The following is a 23,126-nucleotide window of genomic DNA, read 5'->3' on the forward strand; positions in this document are numbered from 1 at the left end:
TGAAGTGGAAATACTGTGTGTTCATGATTCTGGGCCTTGGGTTTCTCAACGGTCAAACCATTGTTCTTCCTTACCTCAAACACCAGGAAGATTTTATAATCAAATGGATAGTGGGAAGGGAAAATGCTTTCTAAAGTGAGAACTGTTGACCTTAAAAATAAAACAGATGGTTGTTTTACCAGCAAAGATGGGTTTATTTAGGAATAGCAAAAACTTGCAGTATTGGGCCTAAGCAAACTATGGCAAAACCATAGATAAGTCCCACCAACAAAGAGGGTAGCTTTTAAAAAAAGATTTTATTTATTTGCCAGAGAGAGAGAGAGAGAGAGAACATACAAGCAGGCTGAGAGGCAGGCAGAGGCAGAGAGAGAAGCAGGCTCCCGGTCAAGCAAGGAGCCCGATGCGGGACTCGATCCTAGGTCCCCGGGACCATGACCTGAGCCGAAAGCAGTGTCCCAACCAACTGAGCCACCCAGGAGTCCTCCGACTGCATTCTAACTGAGGTTTCCTTTTATTCATTTTCACAGAACTTTCCAATCTGAAGTAAACTTTTAGGGTTGGTTTGAAGGGCAGCTGCTTGAGACAGAGAGTGTGTAATACCCTTAATTACCACCAGATGGCAGCACGCCACCGAATTTGTCATGTAGGTCATTTCTCACAGTACAGTAATTCTAAGTTGCTAATATTTGTGTACTTCTTCGCCCTTCATAAATAGGGACAATGAAAGGAAAGTATATTTGTTAGGCATCTATTGTTTTGGCTGGACATCTAGTTTACATCCGTGATTTAAACCAGAGCATCCCCCTCATCTTTTAGAACTTCCCAATAACAATCAAATGGGAAATGAAACAAAATATTAAATATATGGGGACGCCTGGGTGGCTCAGTCGGTTAAGTGTCTGCCTTTGGCTCAGGTCCTGGGTCATGGAATTGAGTCCTCTATGGGGCTTCCTGCTCAGCGGGGAGCCTGCTTCTCTCCCTTTCCCTCTGACCCTCCTCCCTGTCTGTGCTCTGCCTCTGACAAATAAATAAAATCTTTAAACAATTAAATGTAGGAGCTCGCGGGTGGCTCAGTCCTTAAGTATCTGCTCAGGTCATGATCCCCCGGTCCTGGGATTGAGCCCCACATCAGACTCCCTCCTCTGCGGGAAGCAAGCTTCTCCCTCTCCATGCCCCCTGCTTGTGTTTCTGCTCTCCCTGTCAAATAAATAAATAAAATCTTTTAAAAAATTAAATGTATGTACATATAGTGTCTAGGAATAGACCTAACTGAAAGATACGACCCATTGAAGAAGAAAATTCAAAATTTAAGGGCCTAAGGAAGGAGCAGGATGAATGGAGGTGTGATCCACTTTGTGGACTGACAGGTACCTTGGTAAACCTGATGTTCGTCACAAAGGGTCTCAGAAGGGAAGAGAGAAGGAGCAAAAAAGCTTTTATTAGGCATCCTGAGGACTGGCCACCTGGAAGTGAGGCTCAGCCCAAGCACTGCCCTCACACCTGGTCCCCACCCGGGCTCCGCCTCCCCGGAGCCTGGAATCCGCCTTAGCCCCACCCACGATGCCCGATGCTTACTCTTAGCCGCGCCTTCCAGGATTGGTCTTTGCCAGCCAGGCCACGCCCCCCCGGGGCTGTTCCCACCTCTAGCTCAGCCCGTTCAACCTACCTGGTACTCGCCCCCGGCTGGGCCCATTCAGCACCCAGCCTTCCCTGAGGGCTTCTTCGGGCTCCTCCCTCCTCCCATTGCGCCCCGCCCCAGCCCTGGGGCCCCGCCCCTTCTCTGCCCACAATACCGGAAGTGGAAGTGTGGGTTGGCCGGGAGCCCACAGGTGGCTGTGTTGCTTCCGGGATCTCCTGACGCCGACTCTGGTGTCCCCGGCGAATGGCTCTGCTGGGAAGGATTCAGACCAAAGGGTAGGTCTGGTCCGTCCCTGTGGCGCTTTTATCGAGAGCCTTGCTGGTCCATGGCTTTTTGGATCTGGGGAGGTTGTGGGTGGCTGGGTTGTATCGGGGTCTGTGCCCAGATGATTCTGGACCCCCATGTTCTCATCTGTTGCTCCTTGGCTCCCTTCTCCAGAGCACTAGGCTGATGTTATAACCCAAAAGTATAGGGGGACAGGAATGTGTTTTTATGTTTTCAGTGAGAACTTTTAAAAGGACATCAGTGATGACGTTTTAGAGTATAAGTGACGTTCAGGGGGGTGAGATCCATATGGGATGACGAAGAATCCTTGAGACATCTTTGGTGCAAAATGGTGGTTTATTAAAGCGTGGGGACAGGACCCGTGGGCAGAAAGAGCTGTTGGCCCTGGGGTTATGAGGGGTGACTGACTATATGCTACGGGGTTGGGGGAGTTAAGGAAAAGGAGGTTTTCAGAAGAACTTTAAGGGCGCCTGGGTGGCTCAGTGGGTTGAAACATGCTGTGTGAATGAAGCTTTGCACAAGTGTATATATCTTTCGATCTTGTTTAAATGGAGTTCTGAGAAAAGCAAAAAGTAATCTATAGTGCAAAACTTAAGAACTGTGGTTGGGCAGAAGTTATGGGTGGGAACTAACTAGGAAAGGGACATGAACTTCCACAAGCGAGGATAACTATAACTTGATAGAGATTTGGGTTACAGAGATGTATTTATCAAGACTGAACTGCACACTTTAATTTCACCTTATGTAAATTTTTCCTCAAAAGAAAATATTGTATGCAAATACTAAACTAGTGGGTGATATACATTCTGAAAAATTTGGGAAGATGTGTATTGAAGTCACAGGTGACTTTGAAAAACATGTAAAAAAGATTGATGAGTAGATGGCAGGATAGATAAATATGTGATCATGCAATTATAGGAAAACGCTAATGGTAGCTTATAAGGTGTAACTGTAAAATTCGTACAGATTTGCTGTGTATTTGGAAATTTGGATATTAAAATTTTAGGGGAGGGACACCTGGGTGGCTCAGTGGTTAAGCCTCTACCTTTGGCTCAGGTCCTGATCTCGGCGTCCTGGGATGGAGCCCTGCATTGCACTCTCTGCTTGGCAGGGAGCTTGCTTCCCCCTCTCTGTTTGCCTGCCTCTCTGCCTACTTGTGATCTCTGTCTCAAATAAAAAAAATCTTTAACATGTTAGGGGGAAAGCTTGTACACTTAGAGGATATGTTGTTTATGGATGTCCTGTTTAAGATGTAAATACAGGGGTGCCTGGGTGGCTCAGTTGGTTAAGTGTCTGCCTTTGGTTCAGGTCATGATCCCAGGGTCCTAGGATTGAGCCCTGTATCAGGCTCCCTGCTTCTCCCTCTGCTGCTGTCCCTGCCTGTGCTCTCTCATTCTCTCTCCCTGTCAAATAAATAAACAATCTTAAAAAAAAAAAGATGTATGGTTCCTGGGTGACTCAGTTGGTCAAGTGACTGCCTTCGGCTCAGGTCAGATCCTGGAGTCCTGCATGGAGGTCCGCATCAGGATCCCTGCACAGTGGGGAGTTTGCTTCTCCCTCTGACCCTCCTTTATCTCATTCTCTCACTTTCAAATAAATAAATCTAATCTTTTAAAAAATGTAAATACAAAAGGAGGGGTGCCCACGTGGCCCAGTTGGTTAAGCCATTGACTCCTGATTTGGCTCAGATCATAATCTCACAGTTGTAAGATTGAGCCCACTGTTGGCTTTGCGTTGGGCATGGGGCCTGCTTAAAATTCTCCCTTTCCCGCCACCCCATGTCCCCTCAAATGCACTCACTCTCTCTCTCCCTCAAAAAAAGATGTAAATACGGGACACCTGGGTGGCTCAGTCAGTTAAGCATCAGCCTTTGGTTCAGGTTGTGATCCTAGGGTCCTGGGATTGAGTCCCACACTGGGCTCCGTGCTTAGCAGGGAGCTTGCTTCTCTTTCTGTCTGCTTGTGTGTGCACTCTCTCTCTCTCTGACAAACAAATAAAATCTTTTTAAAAAGATGTAAATGTAAAAGATATCTGACTACATCAAAATTTAATACAGAATTGAAAGACAGGAAGTAAACCAGGAGAAGGAATATGTGATATACAACTTACTCTTATGTATCAGTGATGAAAAGGCAAGCAATTCAGTAGAGAATTGGCATGGAAATAGGCAGTTTATAGATAAGGAAATAACAGTAACCATATTAAAGACAGATCTATTGGAATACACAAAGAACTCTATCAAAAAGACACCATGACGGGATGCTTGGGTGGCTTAGTGGGTTAAGCCTCTGCCTTCAGCTCAGGTCATGGTCTTGGGGTCCTGGGATGGAGCCCCACCTTGGGCTCTCTGCTCAGCGGGGAGCCTGCTTCCTCCTCTCTCTCTGCCTGCCTCTCTGCCTACTTGTGCTCTCTCTGTGTCAAATCAATAAATAAAATCTTAAAAAAAAAAAGACACCATGAGGTGCCTGGGTGGCTCATTCAGTTAAGCATCTGACTCTTGATTTTTTTTTTTTAAAGATTTTACTTATTTATTTGACGGAGAGAAATCACAAGTAGATGGAGAGGCAGGCAGAGAGAGAGAGAGGGAAGCAGGCTCCCCGCTGAGCAGAGAGCCCGATGCGGGACTCGATCCCAGGACCCTGAGATCATGACCTGAGCCGAAGGCAGCGGCTTAACCCACTGAGCCACCCAGGCGCCCTGATTGACTTTGACTCCAATCATAATCTCAGGGTCCTGAGATTGCGCTTTATGTCAGGCTCCACGGAGTCAGGCTGGTGTCTGCTTAAGATCTGGCTCTCCTTCAGTTCCTCCCCACTGCATGTGCTCTCTCTCACTCAAATAAATAGATCTTTTTAAAAAGGCACCATTAAGAAAGGGAAAATAAGCTATAATGAGGGATAAGATATATGTAACATATGTATGAAAAGGATTGCTGTGCAGAATAACTTCTATATTATCGAAGAAAAAGACAAAAGTTCCAGATGATGGGGCGCCTGGGTGGCTCAGTGGGTTAAGCCGCTGCCTTCGGCTCAGGTCATGATCTCAGGGTCCTGGGATTGAGTCCCGCATCGGGCTCTCTGCTCAGCAGGGAGCCTGCTTCCTCCTCTCTCTCTCTCTCTCTGCCTGCCTCTCTGCCTACTTGTGATCTCTCTCTGTCAAATAAATAAAATAAAATATTAAAAAAAAAAGTTCCAGAAGAAAAATGGACAAGAGCCTTGAGTACGCAGTTCCCAAAAATAAAGGTTTCCAAACAATAAGCATATGAAAAGATGCGTAGTTTCAGTGATCAATGAAATGGGAATAAAACCATCCAGAGGTGCTAGTACACACCTAATAGAGTGTTGAAAATTACAGGCTGGGACGCCTGGGTGGCTCAGTAGGTTAATTGTCTGCATTCAGCTCAGGTCATGATCCCAGGGCCCTTGCTCAGCAGGGAGCCTGATTTTCACTCTTCCTGCAGCTCCCCTGGTTGTGTCCTCTTTGGCTCTCTCTCTCTGTTGGACAAATAAGTAAGTAAATAAAATCTTAAAAAGTATACAGGCTTTCAATACCAAGTATGGATAAGGATGCAGAACAGCAATGCTCATACTGTGTGGGAGTATAAATTTGCACCATCATATTTCTTTCTAACCAAGAGAATATGGCAGAGGTAATGGGATACGACTCCTGTAATTCTAATGCATTATGTAAAACTTGATAGCTGACTGTAGTTTCTAGAGTCTTCCTCTCTTTGGCATTGACGCAGCAAGCTTTCACAAATAGTGATGTGGACCAGTGAGCTAATGATTAAAAAAGAATTCTTGATGGGGTGCCTGGGTAGCTCAGTCAGGTAAGCGTCTGCTTGGGCTCAGGTCATTATCTTGGGGTCCTGGGGTTGAGCTCTGCATCAAGCTCTCTGCTTATTGGGAAGTCTGCTACTTCCTTTCACTCTCACTCTCTGTGCTCTCTCTCAAATAAATAAATAAAACCTTAAAAAAGAACGAATTCTTGAGATATTTTTGGTGCAATAAGATGCTTTTATTAAGGGCGCCTGGGTGGCTCAGTGGGTTAAAGCCTCTGCCTTTGGCTCAGGTCATGATCCCAGTGTCCTGGGATCAAGCCCCATCTATGAAAAGATCTGCTCAGCAGGGAGCCTGCTTCCTCCTCTCTCTGCCTGCCTCTCTGCCTACTTGTGATCTCTGTCTAATAAATAAATAAAATCTTTAAAAAAAACTATAAAAAAGATGCTTTTATTACAGTATGGGGACCTATGGTCAGAAAGAGCCACATGGGATTGTGAGGAGTAACTGATTGTATACTTTTTTGTTAGCGGAGGTTAGGGATAGTATGTCTCTAAGGAATTTGTGCACGTTAAAAGTAAGGTCTCCAGGACCTTGGAGGGCTAGCTATTAAGGTAACATTGTTTTTAGTCTTTAATGAAATATCAACAGTAAAGTAGCCATGAATTCCTTGAGGAATATCACATTCCACATATCTTGGGGATTTATCAGTGGGCTGCAAGTTGTAAGGAGACTTAATTTTAGCTACATTTCTCTTGCCTTTGTTCTCATCAAATAGTACAGCCAAAGGAAATTAAGTTTGCCAATTAAGTCACCAAACCTGATGGAGTTTATTTTTTTTTTTAAAGAGCTGAGGTGTTGTTGTTTTAAAGATATTATTTATTTGACAGAAGGAGAGAGAGCATAATTATGCAGGAGGAGTGGCAGGGAGAGGGAGAAGGAGGCTTTCCACTGAGCAGGGACCCTGATGTGGGACTCAGTCCCAGGACCCTAGGATCGTGACCAGAGCCAAAGGCAGAAGCTTAACCGACCAAGCCACGGGCATACCCCTGATGGAGCTTATTTATTTATTTATTTATTTAAAATATTTTAGTCATAGTGTTGAAGTTTTTTTTTTTAAGATTTTATTTATTTATCTGATAGAGATCACAAGTAGGCAGAGAGAGAGGAAGGGAAGCAGGCTCACTGCTGAGCAGAGAGCCTGATGCGGGGCTCGATCCCAGGACCCTGGGATCATGACCCGAGAGGAAGGCAAAGGCTTTTACCCATTGAGCCATCCAGGTGCCCCCCCCCTGTTGGAGTTTAGAAGTAGATTCTGTCTCTACCTCTCTAAAAAAAATTAATAAAAACAAAATCTTTAATAACATAAAATCTCTAGAAAATAAAATAAAATTTAAGCTATAAATTTACTTTCTGTTGTGAAACTTAATAAAGAGAAACCTCACTAAAATGGAGTCCGGAGGCCAGAAGGGGTGGTTTTCATGCTGTACCACTTCTTATGAACCACAGGAAGAACTGTCCATTACAGTCCTCTAAAAGGAAAAGATGTACCTTGTATCTCCTACAAGAAATTGACTATCCTTCAAGCAACTTAGCCAATGAGAAACTCCTCATTACTCTCAACTCTTGCTTTTATGCAATTTACTTTTGTTCAAAACAACTCCTCCTGGGATGCCTGGGTGGCTCAGTGGTTTAAAGCCTCTGCCTTCAGCTCAGGTCATAATCTCAGGGTCCTGAGATCGAGCCCCGCATTGGGCTCTGGGGCTTGCTCCCGCCCCCGCTCCCACCTGCCTGCCTCTCTGCCTACTTGTGATCTCCTGTCTGTCAGATGAATGAATAAAATCTTAAACAAAAAACAATTCCCAACTTACCCTTCTTTTCCATGAATGACATTCCTGTCCTTTGTTGGACTATGGTTTTGCCATAGTTTGCTTGTCCCAAATTTTAATTCTTGGCTATTCCTCAATAAACCCATTTTTCCCAGTAAAATAACTTTTATTTTTAAGGTCAACACTTTATCATATTATTTTTTTGAAATGGGTTAAAAAGAAATGATTCAACAAATCTCCACAGGTTTCTAGATATACTAAAAATACTCCAGTGTGGCATTGACATGCATGTTTTCTTGTTAGTTCTACCATCTATCCTCCTCCCCAGTAGAAATTAAAGCTCTGTGAAGGTCTGAGCAATTTAATGAATGAAAGGAAAAACCTTATTAGGGGACATGATGGTAACCACATAAAAGTAAAACAGCAATAGAAATACATAAAAGATATACAGAAGCTCATACCTAAGGAAAGACTAAATGTCATTTACTATTTGTCATACAAAAATAGGTTTTAGGTGCCTGGGTGGCTCAGTGGGTTAAGGCCTCTGCCTTTGGCTCAGGTCGTGATCTCAGGGTCCTGGGATCGAGCCCCGCATCGGGCTCTCTGCTCAGCAGGGAGCCTGCTTCCTCCTCTCTCTCTGCCTGCCTCTCTGCCTACTTGTGATCTCTCTGTCAAATAAATAAAATATTAAAAAACCCAAGGTTTTAAAAAATAAAGTCTACAGTCCCAAGATTAACATGCAAATGTAGGACAAGTTCGAAGATAAAATTGAAAAACTGAGAAGGGACAAGAGGGTTTTTTAAGAATAGTGGGGATGGAGGAGTCAGCACTGCTGCATAACAAAGCATCTCCAAGCTTCACACATCCTTGCAGCTCACCCCGTTAACTCAGAGAACAGCTGTTTTCCCCCCTAATTTATTTTTTTATTTATTTTCAGCATAACAGTATTATTTTTGCCCCACACCCAGTGCTCCATGCAATACGTGCCCTCTCTAATACCCACCACCTGGTTCCCCCAACCTTCCACAGCCCGCCACTTCAAACCCCTCAGATTGTTTTTCAGAGTCCATAGTCTCTCATGATTCACCTCCCCTTCCAATTTACCCCAACTCCCTTCTCCTCTTTAACTCCCCATGTCCTCCATGCTATTTGTTATGCTCCACAAATAAGTGAAACCATATGATAATTGACTCTCTCTGCTTGACTTATTTCACTCAGCATCATCTCTTCCAGTCCTGTCCATGTTGCTACAAAAGTTGGGTAATCATCCTTTCTGATGGAGGTATAATACTCCATAGTGTATATGGACCACATCTTCCTTATCCATTCGTCCATTGAAGGGCATCTTGGTTCTTCCCACAGTTTGGCAACCATGGCCATTGCTGCTATAAACATTGGGGTACAGATGGCCCTTCTTTTCACTCCATCTGTATCTTTGGGGTAAATACCCAGGAGTGCAATTGCAGGGTCACAGGGAAGCTCTATTTTTAATTTCTTGAGGAATCTCCACTCTGTTCTCCAAAGAGGTTGCACCAACTTGCATTCCCACCAACAGGGTAAGAGGGTTCCCCTTTCTCCACATCCCCTCCAACACATGTTGCAATCTATACTTTTAATGCCATTCCGATCAAAATTCCACCGGTATTCTTCAAAGAGCTGGAGCAAATAATCCAGAAAGTTGTATGGAATCAGAAGAGACCCCGAATCGCTAAGGAAATGTTGAAAAACAAAAATAAAACTGGGGACATCACGCTACCTGATTTCAAGCTTTACTACAAAGCTGTGATCACCAAGACAGCATGGTACTGGCATAAAAACAGACACATAGACCAGTGGAACAGAGTAGAGAGCCCAGATATGGACCCTCAACTCTATGTGCAAATAATCTTCGACAAAACAGGAAAAAATATACAGTGGAAAAAAGACAGTCTCTTCAATAAATGGTGCTGGGAAAACTGGGCAGCTATATGTAGAAGAATGAAACTCGACCATTCTCTTACACCGTACACCAAGATAAACTCAAAATGGATAAAAGACCTCAACGTGAGACAGGAATCCATCAGAATCCTAGAGGAGAACCTAGGCAGTAATCTCTTTGATATCAGCCACAGCAACTTCTTTCAAGATATGTCTCCAAAGGCAAAGAAAACAAAAGCGAAAATAAACTTTTGGGACTTCATCAAAATCAAAAGCTTCTGCACATCAAAGGAAACAGTCAACAAAACAAAGAGGCAACCCACGGAATGGGAGAAGATATTTGCAAATGACAGTACAGACAAAAGGTTGATATCCAGGATCTATAAAGAACTCCTCAAACTCAACACACACAAAACAGACAATCATATCAAAAAATGGGCAGAAGATATGAACAGACACTTCTCCAGTGAAGACATACAAATGGCTATCAGACACGTGAAAACATGTTCATCATCACTAGCCCTCAGGGAGATTCAAATTAAAACCACATTGAGATACCACCTTACACCAGTTAGAATGGCCAAAATGAGCAAGACTGAGAACAGCCGTTTTTCTGAGAGGGAGCTGCCCGGCCAGTCAGGGGCACGCGGGCTCTGGTCCCGCCCCCAGCCGGGGCGCCGGTCTCCCTTCTCAGGGTCACTGGAGTGGATCCCCTGGGGCCTGGGCCAGGCTGCAGTGCCTTGGGCCACAACAGGACTTCTCTGTGGAGGCCCAAGGACGTGGCCACCGCCCCTCCCGCTGCCTCAGCGCTCCTACGCCCCAGGGAGCTTTCTACTTCCCAAACCCCAGACCGGAAGTGGGGTGCGTGTCCCCCGAGCGGCCGCCATCTTGCCTCTAACGGCACCACGGTTTTTCTCGTTATTCGCTTCCAACACAGAAGAGTGGGGGCAGGTGCAAGGTCGGGTCGGTAGCCTGGGGAGCGCTTCTGGGAGGGCGGGGTCTTGACGAAGCTGAGGAGGCGGGGCTCTGGGAAGGCGCGGTTCCGGTGAGGGTGGACAAATGGGGCTCCGGATGGGACTTTGGGGGGCGGGGTCTTGGGATGGACAAAGGGGACTGTGGGCGGGGCTGAGGGGCGTGGTCCACGAGGGGCGTGGCCTCAGTCTCGCGGGCTGGGAGAGCAAGGGCAGTTGGTCGCCTGCCGGCATCCTTCGGTTTGTCGTTGGTTTTGGGGGTTAAGAGGCCTCGGTGAAATGTACATCCGGGAGATCCCTTTCTGCCTTCCTCACACAAGAGACTTTTACTTTTGCGACTTTTGTGAGAAATGGTTGAGGTGAGAAGATCTTAAAACTTTTTTCGGTTAATAACGTTTGATAAATTCATTTGGGAAAATGCTTCCTCAGTATTGTAGCGTGAGTGCCAGTACGTACGTGTAATCAGGAAGAGAGAAGGAAACAGCGCGAATGAAAATGTAAATAACGAGTCTTAAAATTAAAGGAGGCGGTTCCGCTCCGTACTTCCCAAGTTTTAAAACGTGGGGATCTCTTGCTCTCGATATTATTAAAACGGATTTTGGTGGCATATACCTGCGGCTAAAGCCTAATAGAAGTCTAAAGCATAAGTGACATGCATGAAATTTTGTGAGTTAAAACCACGGGGATCTCCAGGAAAAAGGGAGGAAGGAGCTCTCCCAACATCAGGTACTAGGACTATGGGAAATTTGTTATTCATTTATTTGACAGAGCGAGAGAGCACAAGCAGGGGGAGCAGCAGAGGGAGAGGGAGAAGCAGGCTCCCTGCTGAGCAGGAAGCCAGATGTGGGGCTTGATCCCAGCACCCCAGGATCATGACCTGAGCTGAAGGCAGGTGCATAACTGAGCCACCCAGATGCCTCTAGATTTCCCTTTTTAAAAATAAAATGTTTGGGAACCCCCTGAAGCTTATAGGAGAAAACGTTGCAAGAACAGTACAATGAAATCCCATTTGCTCTTTGTCTAGATTGAGCATTTGTTAATGTTTTGCCACATTTCTTGTCTCTCTCGGTATACATATAATAATTACTAAATTAGCTGGATCATTTGAGAGTAAGTTGCAGAAATCATAACCCTTTACTTCTGAAGACCTCAGTGAGCATATAGTTCCTAAAAACAGGCATTCTTCTCTTTTATAACCTCAGCCTAATTACTAAGTTCTGGAAGGTGTAGGTCTAAAAAACAATTAAGGATTTTACCTATTTATTAGAGACAGAGACAGACTGAGAGAGAGCATGAGAGGGGAGTAGGTCAGAGAGAGAAGCAGACTGCCCATGGAGCTGGGAGCCCGATGCATGTGGGACTCTATACCGGAACTCCAGGACTATGACCTCAGCCAAAGGCAGTTGTTTAACCAACTGAGCCACCCAGGTGCCCTAAAAAAACTGTTTTCTGATAAAACTTTTTTTTTTAAGATCTTATTTATTCATTTGACAGAGACACAGCGAGAAAGGGAACACAAGCAGGGGGGAGTAGCAGAGGGAGAAGCAGGCTCCCCGCAGAGCAGGGAGCCCAATGTGGGGCTCGATCCCAGGACCCTAGGATCATGACCTGAGCCGAAGGCAGATGCTTAATGACTGAGCCACCCAGGCACCCCAAGATGTTCCCTTATTATTTTTTTTCCTGAAGCCATGGAATAATGATTTTATCAAGTACTTTTACTGAATATATTTAGAGAATCATATGATTCTCTCCAGTCTGCAAATGTAGTGAATTCTATTAAGCGTTTTCATAAAGACACTAACCCTATCTTGAATCCCTGTGTGCTTGTCTTAGATTCTCCTGCTCACTGGTACATTCAGCGTGTTAATACCTCCTTTCTGCTCTTCGCACTTATGCTCATGAATGAGTTGGGCTCCTTATTTTCCTTTCTTATAACCATTATTATTTGGTGCCTCCTTGACTTAAACTGGTTTTTATGTTGTTGTTTTACTGTCAGTGTTCGGTTTCTGGGGCTCTCGTGACTGGGTCTCTTCTATGGCCTGGTGGGAACTGAGTTTTTCCAGAAACTGTGTGCTTGTTCATATGTTAGTTTCTTGCTTAAGGTGTTTTGGACCACAGAGGTGCTGTGATTTACACCAATACCCAAGGGAGAATGGGCTTATGTTTGCAAACTCTCAGGAGAGATTGTCCCAGTAACCCAGCACTGATGCCAGAAGAACCCTGGTCATCTTCCGGTCCTCATTCAGCAAGCATTCCCACCAGGGAGGGGCAAGACAGGTGTGTGAAAGGCCAGAGGTGGGAAGGTGTCACCTGCTGAGATTGGAATTTGGACTGTGTGCCAAATGCAGTAGACATTCTAGAAGTTCTTAAACTAGACTGGGAGGGGGCAAGATCCGATTTCTAGGCTTTTTTCCTCCCTAGTAGAGTTGTGTTGACCTCATGGAACATTATTAACTATTAGGCATAGAGATACAAGAAAGCAAAGGAACCAGTCTGTAAAACATTGGAATCTTCCAGGCAGGAGGTGATAAAAACCACAATTTTAGCACATTCTGTGCTACTAAATGATGTTGCCTTTGTAATGCACAATGTATCCTCCGCACCATCTAAAGAATGTAATATACTGTATGTAGATGCATTTCATAAGGCTGTAGATGTTTGATTTAAAAAGCTCTTCCCGGGGCGCCTGGGTGGCTCAGTGGGTTAAGCCGCTGCCTTCGGCTCGGGTCGTGATCTCGGGGTCCTGGGATCAAGTCCCACATCGGGCTCTCTGCTCAGCGGGGAGCCTGCTTCCCTCTCTCTCTCTCTGCCTGCCTCTCCATCTACTTGTGATTTCTCTCTGTCAAATAAATACATAAAAAATCTTTTAAAAAATTAAAAAAATAAAAAGCTCTTCCCAGGGGTGCCCGGGTGGCTCAGTGGGTTAAAGCCTCTGCCTTCAGCTCAGGTCATGATCTCAGGGTCCTGGGATCGAGCCCCACATCAGGCTCTCTGATCAACAGGGAGCCTGCTTCCCCTTCTCTCTCTGCCTGCCTCTCTGCCTACTTGTGATCTCTGTCTGTCAAATAAATAAATAAAATCTTAAAAAAAATAAAAAAATAAAAATCTCTTCCCAGGGGCGCATGAGTGGCTCAGTCAGCTAAGTATCCGACTCCTAATTTTGGCTCAAGATTTGAGATCCAGCCCTGTGTTGGGCTCCATACTCAGTGGGGAGTCTGCTTGAAATTCTCTCTCTCCCTCTCCCTTTCTCTTGCTCAAATAAATAGATAAATCTTTGACAAAAAAAAAAAAACTCTTCCTTTGGTTGGACAGAAAGATGGGAAATAGATGAAATATGAATCTGTAGTCAGTAATGAGTGGGTCTAGAGTATGCTGTTGGCAGGGCTCCAAATGGAAGGCATCTGGTGTGTGTGGAGGTGAGATGGTAAAAGGCACTTGGATCAGTGAGATTAGCTGTGGGCGGAAGTGATGATTCAGCTATGTGCATTATTTTTGTACTTGGCTGTTTAATTTTTCTTGATGCATGGGTATTTTGTTTTTCTTGTTTAACATTCAATGAATTCAGAAACTATAGTTAAAATGTTAATGTACATTTTATTTCTCCATTCATCTGTTGATACTTGGATTGTGTGAATCATGCTATGAACATTCATTTACAAATACCGGGTCAAGTTTCTGCTTTCAGTTCTTTTGGGCATATACTCAGAAATGGAATTGCTGAATTATGCGGTAATTCTGTGTATGCTTTTTTTTTTTCTGTGTAAGTTTTTTGAGGAACCACCATACTGTTCTCTACAGGGGCTGTGCTGTTTCATAATCCCCTCCGCAATGAGCAAGGGTTCAAATTTCTCCAAATCCTCACTAACACTTGTTATTTTTATTGTTTTGATAATAGCCATCCTAATGGGTATGAAGTGGCATCTCATTATAGTTTTGATTTGTATTTCCCTAATGATGAGTGATGATGAACATCTTGTCACAGGCTTACTGGCCATCTGTATGTCGTTGGGGAACTTTCTATTCAAATCCTTTGCCTAAGTCTTTTTTTTAAAAGGGTTTTTATTTAGGGACGCCTGGGTGGCTCAGTTGGTTGGACGACTGCCTTCAGCTCAGGTCATGATCCTGGAGTCCTGGGATCGAGTCCCGCATCGGGCTCCCAGCTCCATGGGGAGTCTGCTTCTCCCTCTGACCTTCTCCTCGCCCATGCTCTTTCTCACTGTCTCTCTCTCAAATAAATAAATAAAATCTTTTTTAAAAAAAAGGGTTTTTATTTATTTATTTGACAGAGATCACAAGCAGGCAGAGAGGCAGGCAGAAAGAGAGGGGGAAGCAGGCTCCTTGATGAACAGAGAGCCAGATGCGGGGCTCGATCCCAGGACGCTGGGATCATGACGTGAGCCGAAGGCAGAGGCTTAACCCACTGAGCCACCCAGGCACCCCTAACAGTAATTTTTAATGCAGGTACATATATATATTTTATAAATCATATAAATATATTTATACTTTATCTTAAGATCTATGTCAGTCTTTGTTTTAAACACCATAATCAGGGTGCCTGGGTGGCTCAGTCAGTTAAGTGCCTTCCACTCAGGTCATGATTGTGGGGTCCTAGGATTGAGCCCCACATCTGGCTCCCTGCTCAGCAAGGAGTCTGCTTCTTCTTCTCCCTCTGCCCCTCTGCCCCTCTGCCTGCCTTGTAATCTTTCTCTCTGAAATAAACAAAATCTTAAAAAAATTAATACCATAATCATATCCCATAGTATGATACATGATAAATAATGCAGTAATGTGTATTTTGATTAGTTCCAGTTCTTACCTATAATAAACAGTTTGTAGTAGACAAGCTATCTCTCTGCCTATCTGTCTATCTACACAGATGCCGGGACTTCTCTTGGCGACAATCCTATGAGTTGCTGGTTTAAGGATAGGAGTATTTAAAGTTTTGTAGACGTAAATTCCAATATCCCCAGCACACTCCCAACTACCAATGGCCTCTAGTCATCCTTTGGCATCTGTAGCTAAGACAGTTTTTCTACCCAGTGCTGAAGAAGCTTGAACTTGGAGCCCCGCCTCAGCCTGCTGGTTTTGAAATTATTCTGGCTAACTCACATTATTCTCACAAGCTTAAAAACAGGCCCTGATAGGCCTCTTGCAAAAAGATCCTCCCCCAAACCCCAACACCCCACCAAAACCCTCTGCCCTATCAAACTCCTCTAAGGGAGAAGCAACCATGTGGAGGGGCCCTGTGCCGGGAGGGAGTTTCCCTTCTCTTGAACCCTCCAGCTCGCAGCCGCTTCCTCTTATGCCACAATGTGGGGAGGCAGGAGTCAGATGGACCGACGCATCTGTAGGGCCTGGGCTCCCTGTCACTATATACCCTGTTTAATTCAATGGGGTATTAATTAATATTACTTTTACAGCATTAAGATGCTGTATGTAAAATATGTTAAGTGCTGTGTATATTTATGAAGTATATTATTCATGATATATACATATTAATTTTCACATATTATACAATATATATATTTTTTCCCCTGTAAAGCCTCACCTTGAACAAATTTGTCTCGTATTCTTTCCCTCTTGGGTTTATCCCGCCACTACCTACCCAGTTTATTGGTACTATAAGGAGAGACTATCGCCGTACCTAAAGTCTGGTGCTAAACTTTTATAAGAAGGAGTTTACACGTTGGAAAGTGGGATGAGTGGGTGGGGTGTCAGGGTTTTCGGTCTTGGAGGTCAGCAGATTGTCACAGAGGCGCTGATAGAGAGGGTTGTTCTGTGTCCCAGCACTCAGGAGGTAGGTTGTGGGGAGGAGAAAAACTGGGCTGAAGTGTAGTGAAGTCAAATTAAATTCAAAGGTATTTTATCTAGGTAGTTCACTGGAGACAAACAGTTCAGCTACTCATTCATGAGACAAAAATGACGAAGCATGAGAGACTGTGGACTCTGAGAAACAAACTGAGGGTTTTGGAGGGCGGGGGGTGGGAGGTTGGGGGAACCTGGTGGTGGGTATTATGGAGGGCACACATTGCATGGAGCACTGGGTGTGGTGCATAAACAATGAATTCTGGAACATTGAGAAGAAATTTTTAAAAAATGGGAATTTGGATCGCCTGTGCCTGGCCTTGTCATAGGTAAACAAGGGGTCATCCTTCTGTTTTATCGAAATCATATAGGGAAAGGTGTTTAATTGCATTCAGACATTTTCCAGAACACAAAAGGGTTGGGGACTTCTTACCCATCAGAATTTTCTAGAAGCACAGGGTTTGGGTGTGAAGCTTAACACTGTCAGTATAAAGACTAGATCCTTCTGTGGTTTCTCTAAGTTCTCTCACTGGCTGCACCCCCCCCCCCCACTTTTCATCCTAGTGTATGTCCCTTGCAAATCCTTTGATGATGCTCCCATGTGTACACCGTCATCTCTTCTGTTCCTCCCTCTCCAAGGAGTCCCGTTCTCACGTGGCCCCTGCTGTTGCCCCTCACTGCCCGCCCCTGCTTCTACTCTGGCCTTCCCCTCTTCTGTCCTGTGAACAGCAGCCAGTTTGATCTTTAAAAATACAAATAGGAATAGGGGCACCTGGACCTCTGCCTTCGGCTCAGGTCGTGATCTCAGGGTCCTGGGATCGAGTCCTGCGTCAGGCTCTCTGCTCAGTAGGGAGCGTGCTTCCCCCTCTCCCTCTACCTTCCTCCCTGCCTCCATGTGATTGCTCGCTCTCTCTGTGTCAAATAAATAAATAAAATATTTAAAAAAAAACAAATAGGAATAGGAAACTCGTAAAACTGCTAAGCTGCCAGTCAGAAGGTATAAATTCAGATTAGATCTAGGCTTGTTTGCCGTGATCTTGACCTGCCTCTGCCACCCTGTCCCATCACTTTCTTCTCCAGACACCCAGGTCACACCAACTCCAGCCACACCCGCATGGGCTTTCTCCCTTGTTGTGCACCTGCCTGGAGCTAGGTCATGCCCTGGCCTTTTCCTCCAGGGCTTCCAAAGGCTCAGACAAGGTGGGAATGGAGCCCTGGAAACCCTCCCAGTCTGCTTGCACCAGGGTTGGTGCCTGGCTTTGAGATGTTTGGAGAATGATACATTATACCTTGTATTCTTTTCATAAGCTTGGGCAATTGACTTGCTAAACCTCTTTGAACTTGAGTACCCTCAATAGACATGGAAGTTTGCTAGTCTTCCTCAAGTAGCAAGGAGCAGCAAGTCCCAGAGGCCTCTCTCCTGGCTGTGAGAGACAGGATTCCCTGTGGCCTTTTAGGAAACCTGTGCGCACGCAAGCTTTTGCTTGGTCTTCATGTGGGGTCCCGGGTCCTGGGACGCAGCTTCCAGGCATGTGCCAGCTGGAGTCTAGGGCATATCCTGCCTCTCACATTCACCCTCTTGTCCTCTCGCTGTGCCTGCTCGTGACCGCCTGTCTCCAGGATGGGAATGTGGAAGCGGGAGTGATGGCTCCAGGGTTGCCGACAATCTGACCACAGATAATCATTAATCCCTGTTTTTCCAATGTGACTTCTCCCTCCATGAGGTTAGCTGTGTCTCCTTCTGGTAGCCCGGAGCCTTCTAATCTGACCAGGACTTGTCTCCACACTTCCTCAGGACCCTTAGCCTCTCATGAATGGTGGCTGAGGGACTTCCAGAGAATGCTCAGCGTTTGTGAATTTTTTCCAGTGCCTTGTTCATATTAGCTCAGTGGTCACTTCAGAGCCGGGGCAGAAAACCAGGAAAGGCTACAAGATGACTTCATCTCAGGAATTCATGGAGACATCATTCAGTCCCTTACTCTCTATGTATTTGTCCCAGGCCTCCATGCGCCCAGGGCTGTGTGGCATCTCACCTGGGGACCCAGGCCAGATGGGTTCACAGAGTAGTTGCAGAGAGAACAGTTCAGCCACTTGTCGAAGAGCTAATAATCTCTGAGCTAGATCGTGGAGGATGTGTCAATGGAGAGAGATGAAGTGAGGAGTCCCTTCCCCTCCGCATCTGAATTTCCCCCTCCTTGTTCTTCTGATGCCATCCTCCTCACACCTCACCTTCCTGGGACACTGATTGAGATGCGCTTTGGCTGAACCTGAATGTGTGTGTCGTTTCAGGATTCAGTGGCCTTTGAGGAAATGGTGGTGGACTTCTCCCAGGAGGTGTGGGCACCCCTGGAGCCTGCTAAGAAAATTCTGTACAGAGACGTGATGCTAGAGAACTACAGGAACCTGGCCTCTGCCACGCTCATCTCTTCATTGGTAGATCTCTGCTGCAAGTATTTCTTAAGCACCTGTTACGTTCTGGGAACTGTTCTTGGTCTTAGGTAAAGAGTAGTGAAGAAGGAGATGTGGACCGCTCTTGAGGAGCGACAGTGTAGAACAGGAATGGCCACACTTTTCTTTAGAGGCCAGAGAGGAGATGTTTTCGGCATCGTGGGCCGTAGAGTTTCTGTGGCAACTATACAGTATTGCTAATATAGTGCCCGGAATAGTATGGTGCGTAAGCAAATACAGTTGTGTTCCGCTAAAACTTTATTCACAAAAGCAGGTGGCTAACTCTGGACTCTAGCCATTCATCCCCAGTCTAGCATCTTCCCCTTGAGAATGAAGATTCATCTCTTACGCTGACTTTATTTTCTTCATGATTAGAAGCTTTGGTGTTCCTGATGTTTGTCTCTGAGCTGGGGGCTGAGGGTCCCCCATCCCTATAGGGCATGTGGGGTACATCAGCTCATTGCTTATGGGGTCACACATGCCCATCCTCTGAAGGTGTTGGCCCCACTCTGAGGGGAGGTTGCCTTTTCATCCCTGCACATCCCCTTGATGTGTCTTTCCATGTGTGCAGGCATCATTTCCATAAACCCAGCCTGCTCACCCAGGTGGAGCAGGAGGAGCGGGGGACCAAGGAAGGGAGAGTTCTGATTCCCCAAAAAACCAGTGCAGGTCAGCCCCAGGTGAAAGGGACAACATTCAGGGAATTTCTAAAATGTCATGATTTTTTAAAATTTGAGGTAGGGGCACCTGGGTTGCTCAGTGGGTTAAACCGCTGCCTTCGGCTCAGGTCATGATATCAGGGTCCTGGGATCGAGCCCCGCATTGGGCTCACTGCTCAGCAGGGAGTCAGCTTCCTCCTCTCTCTCTGCCTGCCTCTCTGCCTGCTTGTCATCTCTCTCTGTCAAATAAATAAATAAAATCTTAAATAAAATAAAATAAAATAAAATAAAATTTGAGGTGTAAGGGTGCCTGGGTGGCTCAGTGGGCTAAGCCTCTGCCTTCGGCTCCAGTTATGATCTTGGGGTCCTGGGATCGAGCCCCACATTGGGCTCTCTGCTCAGCAGGGAGCCTGCCTCCCCCTCTCTCTCTGCTTGCCTCTCTGCCTACTTGTGACCTCTCTCTCTGTCAAATAAATAAAATCTTTTTAAAAAATTGAGGTATAGTTGACACAGTGTTAGCTTAGTTCAGGTGTACAACATAGGGATTTGACCACAAGTTTTTATGTTATGCTGTGCTCCCCACAAGTGTAGCTAGCATCTGCGACCACATACTATATTTTACAGTGTCTAAGATGTTATCTTGTCTGAGAAATCATCTCAGGCCACTTAGGATGAGTTATCTCTTGAAGGTTTGGCTTCCCTTCCTCTCCTTCTTCCTTTTCTCCCCACCTTTCTTTTGCTCCCAGAGAAAGCTCTATCTTGCTTCCTTTTTTCTGAACATTTCCACCTTTGTAAATATTGGACCATGGCCCCACCTGTTTGTTTATTCATTTTTCTACTGTCCTCAAACTTTGACAGTGCCTTCTATCAGACTGTTAGCAGCTGTCTCATTCTTAACAAAATCATTTCTTAGCATTTCCATCCCTTGTTCCTGTCACCGTCAAATTCTTCATATTGCTGGGCACCTGGGAGGCTCAGCCTGTTAAGTGTCTGCCTTCAGCTCAGGTCATGGTCCCAGGGTCCTGGGATTGAGTCCCGCATTGGGCTCCTTGCTTCTCCCTCTGCTTCTCTCTCTCTCTCTCTCTCTCTCTGTTTCTCATGAATACATAAATAAAATCTTGAAAAATAATAATACATAAAATAAAATAAAAAATTATTAAATTCTTCATATTGCTGAAATCCTTAAAGTCTGTCCAATTCTGGGGCATTCTTTCATATTTAGAGACTCTCATGTTTAGAGTCTGTTTACGAAGAAAAGCTACGTGGGCCTGGCTCTTTTTGTTTTTAATTATCTATCTCATCATTTATTTCTCTAAGAACTAAACCTTTCTCCTCCTCTCTCCCATTAATTTCAGATTCAAAGTTTCAACTGAATACCCAAAAGACCACTGCAAAGCAGAAAAAAGTTTGGAAAAAACATCCACTGTCAGGAATATGGTAAGGTTCATGCGGGCACATTGCTGGTTCTCTGCAGTAGGAGTCTGGGATTACTGTGTCACAGAAGAACGCAACCACCATGGGGAGACACTTGGGTCCAGTGACCTTCACCCAAAAGAAGTTATTTCTCAGGAGAGAGTCTCTGAATATCATGAATTTGGGGAACCTTCTAAACCAGTTTCAGTATTTATGGAGAGTTCCCACAAGTAAGCAGTTCATAAATATGACTTAGTGAATGTTGACATATAATTCAGTTTTTGTTGAAGTAATTATCAAGAAAAATCTACGTAAGCAGCTTTATGAGTGCCCATATGATGGGCCCTTGAGGCAGAGCATTCGCTTTACTTAAAATTAGAAAGAACTTGGGGCAGAAGTAGTGCATGTGCTCTGGGAATGGTAGCAACTTAGCAAGTAGGAATTTGTTTGTTTTTTTTAAGATTTTATTTTATTTTATTTATTTTTTTTTAAAAAGATTATTTATTTATTTATTTATTTGACAGAGATCACAGGTAGGCAGAGAGGCAGGCAGAGAGAGAGAGAGAGAGAGGAGGAAGCAGGCTCCCTGCTGAGCAAAGAGCCCGATGCGGGACTCGATCCCGGGACGCGAGATCATGACCTGAGCTGAAGGCAGTGGCTTAACCCACTGAGCCACCCAAGTGCCCCTGTTTTTTTTAAGATTTTATTTATTTGAGGGGCACCTGGGTGGCTCAGTGGGTTAGGCCTCTGCCTTTGGCTCAGGTCATGATCTCAGGGTTCTGGGATCGAGCCCTGTATCGGGCTCGCTGCTCTGCCTGCCTGTCTGCCTACTTGTGATCTTTCTCTGTCAAATAAATAAGTAAAAAGTTTTTTTTAAAAGATTTATTTATTTGTCAGAGAGAGCACAAGGGGAAGTGGAAGGGAGAGGTAGAAACAGGCTCCCCACTGAGCAAGGAACCCAATGTCGGGCTCAATCTTAGGACCCTGGGATGATGACCTGAGCCGAAGGCAGCTGCTTAACCAATGGAGCCACCCAGGCATCCCTAGTGCAGACTTTCTATGGTGGGGGGTAATCCCCGGGAGTGCAGTGAAAGTGAAAAATCCTTTACCCAAGGCTTATCCCTTACCCAACAGGCACTAAATCCAGCTGGAGAGAAATCCCATGAATACATCTGTGTGGAAGAGCCATCAGAAGGAATTCTAACCTTGTTTGGCCAAAGAGAAGTTACACAGGAGAGAAATGAAATGAATGTAAAGAATGTGGGAGAGTGTTTAGTTGTCTTTCATCCCTTCAGACCCACGTGTGCTCTCACGCTGGCAAGAAACCCTGTGCGTAGGAAAGCTTCTGGTCATCATCCGTCCTTTATGACACACATGCGAATCCACACCGGAGAGAAATCCTATGAGTTTAACCAGCATAGGAGAGGATACACAATTGGGAGAAGCTGTATAAATGCAAGGATTGTGGAAAGACTTCATCAGGAGCAGGAACCTGACCGTGCATAAGAGAGTGCACACCAGGGAGGGACTCTGTGTGTGATGACTGTCGCAAAGCCTTAAGCAGGAAATTCCATCTGATGGCACACATGAGAACCCATAACAGGGAGAAGCTTTACCATTGCAGTAACCATGGAAAAGCCTTCAATAGGATCCTTAACCTGACTGATGACAAGAGGGTACATACGAGGAAGATTGACCAGTGCAGCTACTGTAGTAACTTGAGTAGTCACCCACCCCGGAGGAAACATGTGAGTACTCACGGTGGAGAGAAGCCCTGGGATTGGAAGCACATGGGAAAGCCCCGTCGGTCTCACATGTGAGCAACTCTGTGCATATCATTCGTCTGAGAAAGCCTTCCACGGGGACTTCAGTTCCTGCACAAAGAAATACAGAGTGGCAGAGAAACCTTACGAGTGTTATAAATATAGAATTGCTTTCAGCAGGGTCTTCTCCTCAAAATGGAAATCTAATTCCTTAGTATTCAGATCATGTTTGTGAATAAAATCACCCATAGAGATCCCCTGCACATCCCTTTAGCTACATTACATGGGTTTCGACCTAAGGTATTTTTTATTTTGGTTTAATTCGAAATACTGTTTCTGTTCGATGTATTTTAACTCAACAATGTCACTTTCTTTTGAGCCTATCAAAATACAACTTCATTTAAATTTCACCTGAATTTTCTCCTTCCCCCAGATTTTATGATATCCATAGTTCTTTGGTAGGACATCCATGGTTCCTTAGGTGTGTGGTCCCCCTTGTTGCAATGAGCCAGTAAGCTGGACTTTGTTAGACTATAGGTTTAGTCCCTGGTGGTCTTTGGCTGGTTATGTTGAGACAATAGTCAGTCATAAATATGTTCTATTCTCTTGTCATCTAAA

General features: G+C 45.0%; 1 long non-coding RNA gene across 1 annotated transcript; it reads left to right on the forward strand.

The window, feature by feature from the left end:
- The first annotated feature begins 1,817 nt into the window (after positions 1 to 1,817).
- On the forward strand, positions 1,818 to 22,918 carry LOC122909756. The gene is made up of 4 exons (XR_006385180.1): positions 1,818 to 1,914; positions 18,515 to 18,658; positions 20,688 to 20,769; positions 21,880 to 22,918. It is a non-coding gene; the product is annotated as an uncharacterized LOC122909756 (long non-coding RNA).
- The last annotated feature ends 208 nt before the right edge of the window (positions 22,919 to 23,126 follow it).

The sequence above is a fragment of the Neovison vison genome, chromosome 6, assembly GCF_020171115.1.
Source record: "Neovison vison isolate M4711 chromosome 6, ASM_NN_V1, whole genome shotgun sequence".
In the NCBI taxonomy this organism is placed as follows: domain Eukaryota; kingdom Metazoa; phylum Chordata; class Mammalia; order Carnivora; family Mustelidae; genus Neogale; species Neogale vison.